Source organism: Centropristis striata, chromosome 22 (genome assembly GCF_030273125.1).
Source record: "Centropristis striata isolate RG_2023a ecotype Rhode Island chromosome 22, C.striata_1.0, whole genome shotgun sequence".
Classification (NCBI taxonomy): domain Eukaryota; kingdom Metazoa; phylum Chordata; class Actinopteri; order Perciformes; family Serranidae; genus Centropristis; species Centropristis striata.
Genome location: NC_081538.1, coordinates 24,286,114 through 24,295,891, shown reverse-complemented (window position 1 = coordinate 24,295,891; position 9,778 = coordinate 24,286,114). Strand labels below are relative to the sequence as shown.

Here is a 9,778-nt window from a genome sequence, read left to right as displayed (position 1 = left end):
AAAGTCATGGGGGCAGGGACTCCCGAGGAGGCAGATATAGCAGCACTTGTCTGTCTTCTATAGGTGCACTGCATAAAATCATGTTACATTAATGCATTCCATTTATGGCTCAACTGCAAAGGGTGTCACTTAGCTCGTGCATCAGCTCAACGCACGCAATATGGCAATACAAGATGGGCGTGTGTCATCTTAGATATATGTGTGGGTGGATAAATCTGTTTTAACACTTCATTTAAAGAAATAGATCATTTGGACGCAGTTGGAACTGACTCATGAAAAGGTGGGTTTACTAACACTTCAGATGACCGATTTGACAAGGAGAGGGTACGTTAAAAACATGCAAAATTATTGTCAGCCAGATGTTTCTGCTGATAAATCCTCTGAGCGGCATATAAAGTAAAAGGCTGCAGGGATTTTCCATTTGAGGAAGTTATTTTTTCCCGCTGTGATGTGCCAGGTTGCTTAACAAACATGCATAGACTGTTAACAAACCGTCCTCACTGCAGATGTTTCGCTGCAGCTCTCCGTATCTCTAACCTGTTTGAGAAAGATTATTACATCCAGAACCAAAAGTTAAGCATAAGCATCTTATAAAATCTTATGATTTCATTCATTAAAATTGCCTATAATCTTGCTTCTTTTTTAATTAGTTTCACAGCAGTGTTCTACTATTTACTGCAAGATTTTTCTCAAATGAGTCAAGTTTGGATTCATTTCCGAAGCCTCATCAAGGCTGGCACCTCCTTTCTAATCATCTTTCTAATCTATCATTCTTTATTGTTCTTCCACATTTTAATGATATTTTTGATATCACAATTTGATCAAAGACATTTTCAGCATTGATAAGTTAATTTCCTGCATTGTATGCAGCAGTTTTGTCCTTTTCTGCATCTACTTTTGGTGCAAATGTCATAGCACTTCTTGGTTCATCCATGCATAGTTGCTTTATTGTCTTTTCCTTTAATGGCAGATTGCAACCATTGCTTTTGTCCCAACGACCAAATAGGTAGTTTGCTTCAATCCTCTTCATACCTAAAGTAACGTCACAGTTTTAAACACATGGTTAATGTTGTGGAACTGTTGCATGTTTAGGCAACAAAACTACTTGGTTATGTTTATGATCATGGTTTGAGTTAGGATATTTGTTACATTTGTCCAGTTACGTAGCCACATAAGTATGTGACGTATGTAACATAGTACATGGCTACACATGATGTAGTTACAAGAGTTATTGGTTGCATTAAAAAAAATTTTTTTGAGCCATCCATCCACCCCGACCTCCTCTCAACGTAACCTTTGTCACTCTTTGTACTTCCTCCTTTGCTCCTGTTATAAATACAACAGCCACAAGAGGTTGTCACCTAAGAATAAATGTGAATAATAATCATAATAAACTGCTGTAGAAATGACCTATCGGGACTTTTTGGAGGCACTGAGTCATGAACTAGCAGTTTATCGCAATAAAAGTCCTCTACTACATTAATGGTTTTATTTGGGGGATGAATATACATTTTCTAAAATTTGAAAGGTCCCATGTCCTCTTCACCTCCTCCAAAATCTACACCTATAATGGTAGTAAATAGTATCTAGTCCCCCTGAGAATCAACATGTGCACCTAATTCTTTTTGTAAGCTGGTCTGTTTGTCTCCTCTGTCCATTAGTGCTATGTGCCTCTAACTCCAGCAAACAAGCCTGCACAAGCCAAGTGTCTGTAGCCTCCCTGGCAAGAAATGCCAGAAAGCCAAAGTTAATGAGTGCTGGGTGAAGAGAGTGTAACATCTAGGAAGCCACAGAGACATGGATATTTTTGCTTCCGGAGTTGCTGGACCAAAACATGTCCGAAACACCAGTGAATACTGGATTTACAGTCGGTGGCTAATAACTGGAGATAACTCCAATGGGATGGCCATGTTGCTCAGTTTGTGTTGTAAGTAGGAAACATATTGCAAACTGGTCAGCTGTAACCCAATAATACAACACAGTTCTTATTGGAGATTTCACTGCTTCCGAGTGATAAAAATGGTGAATTTAACTTTAGTATTGGTGGTTGTTGCTGTGTACGATAAAACTGTATAAATGTTAACTCTTAACAGAAGCCTGGTAAACAGCACTAGTAGTAGGGTTGGACAATAATTCAATATGATAATTTATCATCTTTTATTGGCATCACATCATGATAAAAGCAAATATCAAGATATTGTGATATAAAATTATATTTTCTAACTTGATGCAAACAAGTACTAGGGCTGGGCAATATGACAAAAATATATCACCTAAACAATATAACATGCTTGTTGTATATATTTTTCTAGTATGTTTGTATCGCAATGTCAAAAACCAACACCTTAATTGAATTAACGTCATTTAGATAACGCTTTACGTTCTCATCCTTCCAAAGCTGGAGCGAGCCATGCTGTGTACGGAGTAAACAAAAATAGGCTTTACCATGTAGCTATGTCATATAGACAATTTATTAACCAAATAAACAGAAAACATGCTATTTCGTGATATATATCGTTATTGAGATATGAAATTACCTGTATTGGGATAGAACATAATGGCCATATCGTCTAGCCCTAACTAGTAGATTTGGTTTTCTCAAAGTTAGTTTTTAGATGCCCGTGGAAACTTTATAATAACAAGCACTAGGGCTGGGCGATATGACAAAATATATCACCAACAATATAAAAATGCTGTTTCATGTTTCAACAGCTTAATTGAATTATGGCCGTTTAACGTTATTTAGATTACGATTTACATTCTTATCCTTGCAGGTGGGGGCAAAGTTAGAGCGAGCCATAGAGGTGCTGAGTATGGAGTAAACAAAAAAAGGATTTACCATGTAGTTATGTCACATAAACAAAACTACAAAAAACATGCTATATCGTGATATATATATATATATATATATATATATATATGTATATATATATGTGTGTATATATATATATATATATATATGTATATATATATATCGTTATTGAGATATATGAAATTATCTATATCGGGAGAGTAGATTTTGGCCATATTGCCCAACCCTAACTAGTAGATTTATTTCTCAAAGTTAGTTTTCAGATGCCAGTGGAAACATGTCTGGAACCTGTAACTTGGTTGATATATATTGTTAGAGATATATCATTTTTGAGATATTAAACTACATATATTGGGGATAGAAGATTTTGGCCATCTCGCCCAGCCCTAACTAGTGGATTTATATCTCAAAGTTAGTTTTCAGATGCCTGTGGAAACATGTCTGGAACCTGTAACCTGTTTTCATGGCGTGGCATGTTTTTCTGTCAGTTACTTAATGAAAATGGTCCATTAGTTTGATGACATTGCAGTGTTGAGACATACCTCCTCCTGAGTCTTAGCGAGGCAGAGTTTGTTCTGAGTTGGTGGCATATTGTTTAATGGGATCTAATAAAAGGGGGAGTCTAACAGTGTTCCTCCATTTAAAAAAAAAAAAAATCAAGTTCAGTGCCAGGGTATGCCTTGGCACTCAGAGCAAAGCTTTATTCAATATAACCAGCATTTGTTTGCTCTGCTGCGGTGGGGTGGAATGAAAAAGAAAGATACAAGGGAGGATGTAATGCTATGCAAACAATCAGTTAGATAACAGCTGCTTGGTTACATACATGTTGAATTTGAGAGCAGAGGAAGTAGTATCTTTGGGAATCCCTCAGGAATCTGCCACACATACCTGCAGAAAACTTCAAACTGCTTCCGAAAGCTTTACCCCGTTTGATACGATCACTCACGTGTGCATGGGGGATTCAATCACAAGAGAGTGTCAGAAATGTGACTATAGACTCTTTCATAATTCCGCTTCCCATGGTCTGAGTAATATTGAGGCACTGGAGCGTATTAAAACAGCTTCCATTTTATCCTTTCCCTGATTCATTAGCAGATAAGCCCCATTGACGATAAAAACAATAGAACTACTGGCTACGACTGAGCAAGCCGAGGGTAGTGGGGTGTCAGCCGTGCCAAGCGTTTAGTTATGCACCCATATGGAGAGGCATTTGCTGCTTGTTTTTTTCCCCCCCTCGTCACCCTGGGGCACCATAGCATTAGCTAAACGCCTTGAAAGCAAATACTGACACCTCCCAGTGCAAGTGCCGAGACTCACAGATGCACAAAGAGAAGAGCCAGCTGGAGGAGGCAAGGCAGGAGGAGGCTGTAGAAAGGAAGGGAGACGCTTGTCAAGTTATTTCCTCGGACGCGGTGAAGCCAGGACGCGATGGTAACCAGATGGACTCGCTGTGAGGCATATTTCATACTTCACACCACAGCCAGTCCGGTTTGTTAGGCGCTACTTTGGCAATGTCTCGTGGCAACACCTGACACCGAGGAATGTGTGCACATGTGGATTCTGGATTGTCAAACTCTGACCAAAAAATAATCTTGGGTCTGTTTTTTTGAGCCAGAAAAAACTCCTCTTTGGCACTTTGTCTACAGGTACATCTCAAAAAAATAGAATATCATGAAAAAGTTCAATATTTTTTGTCAATCATTTCAGAAAGTGAAACTCATACATTATATAGATTCATTACGCGTAGAGTGAAATACTTTAAGTTTTTTTTTCTTGTACTTTTGATGATTCTGGCTTCGAAATAATGGAAACACAAAACTCAAGTGTCTCAGAAAATTAGAATATTGTGAAGAAGTTGAATATGCTGGTCCTGGGTCAGTGGTGGTTTGGCGCCATGGCCTCTGCTGCTGTTGCTCCACTGTGATTTCTGAAGTCCACAGTCAACATAGCAGCCATCTAGCAGGACACTTTAGAGCTCTTCATGCTTCCACAAGCTCTTTGGAGATGCTGCTTTCATTTTCCAGCAGGACTTGGCACCTGCCCACACTGGCAAAGGTACCAAAAGCTGCTTCAATGACCATGGTGTTACTGGGCTGGACTGGCCAGCAAACTGAGCTGACCTGAACCCCATAGGAGTCTATGGGCTGTTGTCAAGAGGAAGGTGAGAGACACCAGACGAGCTGAAGGCTGCTATAAAAGCAACATGGTGCTGTAGGCTGCTCTCCTCCATGCCACCAAGTATTAATGCAGTAATTCATGCAAAAGGAGCCCAACCAAGTACTGAGCGATAGAAATGAACATACTTTTCAGAAGCCTGAAATTTGTGTTTAAAATATCCTTTTTTCAATTGATCTTATGTAGTATTCTAATCTTCTGAAACACTAAGTTTTGGGTTTTCATCAGGGATGGGCAACTTAAATGCTGCAGGGGGCCACAGTTTTTCATGGACACTACCACAGAGCCACATATAGGACCGTGCACTTCACCAGATATGATGAAACTGCTATTTTAAATATGATTACAGTGCAGTAACTTAACATATTTCATGCTCAAATGCATGTATAACAGTATAAATAGGAATACAAAAGGTTTGAAGCAAATTAAAAATTAACCACTTACTGTGATTTCTTTTTTTTTTTCAGTGCAAGAACAGCAGACCAACATCAATTGCAAGATGTAATTTTGTGCATTTTTACACTGAACTTTTAAGATTCCATGCTCAAATGCATGTAGTTGTACTGAGGGCCACTTTAAGTGAGGGTGCGGCCCCTGGGCCTCCAGTTGCCCATCCCTGGTTTTCATTATCTATAAGCCACAATCAGGAAAATGACAAGATATACAGGCTTGAAATATTTCACTATGTGTGTAATGAATCTATATAATATATTGAACTTTTTCATGATATTCACATTTTTTGATATGTACCTGTATTTCTCACCAAGAATATCTACTTATACGAACTCATCTCTGACTGGCTGACGACAATCTTGGCCTGGCCAGTTTACCCTCGCCTACGTACTGAGGTGGACAGGTGGCTGGTCAGCTGCCCAGCTCCTCCGCACCGCAGTGGACGATCTCTACCTTTGTGCCCGGGCAGGTGTCAGATCCTTGGCAGGGCTGCCACACATATTCCCCTGCAGAATGTCTCCAGACGGGCTACTTCTCTTCTCCAGAGATAAAAGTGGTCTCAGTGTTCCTGAGTCTCTTTCAGACACCCTCCCCTTCTGTCTGTTTTCACTTGGCTGCTTCCACTTTTAATAGCTCTCATAGTCAAGTGACAAAGGCAGACTGGTGGCCGGGACACTGATCACTAATGAGGGGTAGGACTTTGACTTACCCAGATTCTGGCTCTCCTGCCGGGATCTCTGCAGGGAGCCTCTCAACGGGTCCTAACAATCCTTATAATGCCGTATTCAAACCCCACTTTATTTTTCAATCGCTGCTTTGTCTCCCACATTTCAACTCTTTCCCTCCTTCCCTCCTGCAGAGAGAGATTGTATATTTAATCATTATCGGTTGTCCTAACAATGCAAATTCCCCATGAGCACTGATCTGTCAGTGCCAGCACTTGACTTCAAAGAAAAATGAAGCCGAGTACAGTAAAGGAGCTCATGAATAACCTGACATTTCATGTTTGGAGTTACATGAATATTTTTTACTTGTCCCTCTATTATTTTCAAAAGGAGCGGTGCCCCTGCCACCTCTACCTTCTGCTTACACTCAACCTACACTTTTTAAAACCTGGCTGCTACATTACTAATCACATTGAAGCCACTATATGTTGAATTTTGACGTGATTATACATTCTTTGGATGGTATAAGCTCGTTTTTGTTTGAAGGAAAAGTGTTGTTTTCAGCACATTCATCAACTTTTATCTGCATCCTGGCAAAGTGCTAACAAAGGCACAGAAAATGTGAAAATGTTTCATGGGGTTTTTTTTAAACTTCAGTCCTGTGAACATTTCACAGCACAAAGTACAACAACGTAGTCATGCCTTGCCATTCAAATTTACTACTTTGCTGAGGAACAACAGAGTGGCGATGACTAAGTGGAGTGAACATCATCCTGAAGTTTTCAAGAGCAAATGGAGTAAGTGTTGAGTTTTTGTTAACAGCATCAACAGCAAAATTCATGAGGACCTACAATCTTTTCCCTTATTTTCTGTCCTTTATATAATGTAACAATGCCAGATATTCATATAAAACATGGCCAAAGTTTCAAATAATGTAAGAAAGTTATGCAAAAGTAATGCCTGTGAGCAAAAATGTATCAGTTTCTAACAGATTTTTACGCTCTTCTCAAACTGATGGAAGCTCATGATGGATTCCTGCACCATTTACATTACATACACTGCTACATGTAGCTACATGCTACATTTCAGGGAAACCTGTTATCTTGGTTTGCATACATGCAAGAAGTTTGAACTTGTCGAACTCTCGAATGTAGCTGCATTGGATAAAAGTGTCTGCTAAATGACATTGTAGCATTGAAGAAATTGTAGATTTTAAAGGGTAAAAAGTGCTGCTATACTATGCTATTACAGCCAGTCTTAAAGGGACAGGCGCAACAATAAAGCATTTCAGATAGAGGGTGAATAGAGGTGTAGCAGCCATGGCTTTTAGGAACAATAAAAAGTGTTTCTTCATCATTAAAAGCATGTAAACAAGTTCTTAAAGAAACTAAAAATACAAGTATGCACCTGAAAATTAGCATAATTGGTCTCCTTTAAACTAGAGAAGATCAGAAAACGAGAAGTTGTCATATACAATTTAATAAAATGCATTTAAAGAAGGCCCTATTTCTAATATAAACAAGTCAACGTTTAGAATAGTGGTAAATAAAACAAGCAAACTAACAGATTATTTGAGAATTAACTTTGCTTAATGTGATCATAATGCATGGACAGTCCTCCTGGTGCCTCTAACGCCTAATAATGTCCTTCCCTGGGCCAAATCAAAACAAAACTCAACCTCCATGCAATTACAGGCAAGCAGCCAAAGGCAGAATCCAGCCCTAGATCCAAAAGAGCAATTCCTGTCACTGTTTGATTAGTGAGCTCTGAGTTGATGCAATTTCAAACTGTAAAGTGATATCCTGCATGCTACATTGGCTCCTCAGTGCAACGGGGGGGAAATGCAAATCGTTAGCGGCGTCTTCCTCCTTTAGTTTGAAGAAGAGGGGTCCCGTAGGCAGCTTCCTCCCACCATATGCTCAGCCGGCTCAGCTCCGTCCTGCAGGAGCCACCTCAGCCCTGCAAGTCTGCACAGGAAGTTAACATAATAGCCCAAAGTCAGAAATGACACAAAAACCCAAATAAGACAGAAACTCTGCTTCCAGCTACTGTGCAGCTTTCAACAGGGTCCTAATGTCTTGAAACGAAGCATCTGTTCGGTGCTTCTTTCTGAACTATAATGACAGTGAGCTATGTTTAGTGATGAGGCCCCGGGGTAAAGACAGAGGGTCTCTTGGCTCCTATGCATGACATGATTACTGAGTAAACAACAGTAGTTTTACACTAGTTGTACATTAAAGTGGTTTCAATCAGGAGGGACTAATTAAAAGAGGGGCTTAAAGAGTTATTAAGACATTAACTTGATGTGTTAGAGGAGACTTTGATGGTGAGGAAAGTGATGAATCACAAGCCGAGCTGAAGATCTGCAGCCAGGTTTCTGATGAGCTCACTGGAAGGATCCGTCGGACAGCTGCTTCTGATGGAAACTGGAGGTGGACACCATCAGTCAGCTGACCAAGCTGGAAGCAGTAGAGGAAATAGCGAGTTTAATCAGAAGACTCTCTACGTGATTATTCATTAAAAGTTTCAGAACAAGTTTTACAAAGTTGTGAACTTATAAGACACGATTAAGGGGAGACACAAGGGGAATATGGTAAAAAAAAAAAATCAAGTTAGTTAATTCAGATGAATCTTCCAGAGGAAATTACTTTTTTGGATTACAAGTTTTCTGAAATTTTATGTTTTAATGTGCAAATATCATCTGTAATACTAATGCTCAACATTGAACAGGCCAGGTTCAAAATCCTTGTTTAATTTTGTCGACATATCAGAGCTAAAAGGATTCTTTTTATCGCTTCATAAATCATGAAATACTGTCATCTGTCATCAGATTTATTCAGAGTAACACACAGAGAGCAGGTTGGACGTGGAGGATGATGGAGGATATGACCACTGATCAGACAGGTGGTATGATGGGTGGTAATCCAGCTTCAGAGTCCACAATCTGGCGCTGAGTAGTGGGAAGATGAGGGCTCTTGTAGTGTGGCTGAAGATGAGATGATGAGAGACAGGTGTGGACTCTGAAATGGAGGGAAACCAGGGAAGCCACGCCCTCCACACACACACACACACACACACAATACTGGGAAACAGGTGAGGAACAAGGTTATTAACGAAAACTAGCAAAATAACGAAAACTAGAATTGAAAAAACATTTTTGTTAACTGAAATAAAAATGAGTTTTTAAAAAAAACGGTAACTAACTGAAACTGTATTTTGTGGTTACAGAACTAACTAAACTACCTAAAATTATAGTGAAAATGTCCTTCGTTTTCGTCTTTGTCAACTTTTTTCATACGTAAACCTTTTTGGTTGATTTGGTTTTAAATATATTTCATCTATCTGGTTTTATGACTTGATAAACTTATTGGGGCTGAGATGGATCAGACAAAGGAAATAAAGGCAAAATGTATTGTGACCTTTTTGAATCTGGCACCCAACAAATACCCCATTACAAAAAAACTAAAACTAACACTAAAACTTATAAAAACTAACAAAAATTGACAACGAAATTAAAACTAAAACTAATTAAAAATCCCAAACTATTATAACCTTGGTGAGGAGCAGGCGGCAACCTCCGGGTCTGAGAAGGGAAGCAAACCAGGAAGTGCTTTCAGCCGGCATTTTACCAAAAATTCCAACAAGAGGTGCTTGTGGCAGCTGCAGAAGCATT

At 39.3% G+C, this 9,778-nt stretch overlaps 1 long non-coding RNA gene across 1 annotated transcript; it reads right to left on the bottom strand.

Moving 5' to 3' along the window:
- Positions 1-7,342: 7,342 nt before the first annotated feature.
- Positions 7,343-9,068, bottom strand: LOC131961028 (uncharacterized). Its single transcript, XR_009389819.1, has 3 exons — positions 8,956-9,068; positions 8,406-8,564; positions 7,343-8,072 (listed from the first exon to the last, which is right to left on the bottom strand). It is a non-coding gene; the product is annotated as an uncharacterized LOC131961028 (long non-coding RNA).
- Positions 9,069-9,778: the final 710 nt, after the last annotated feature.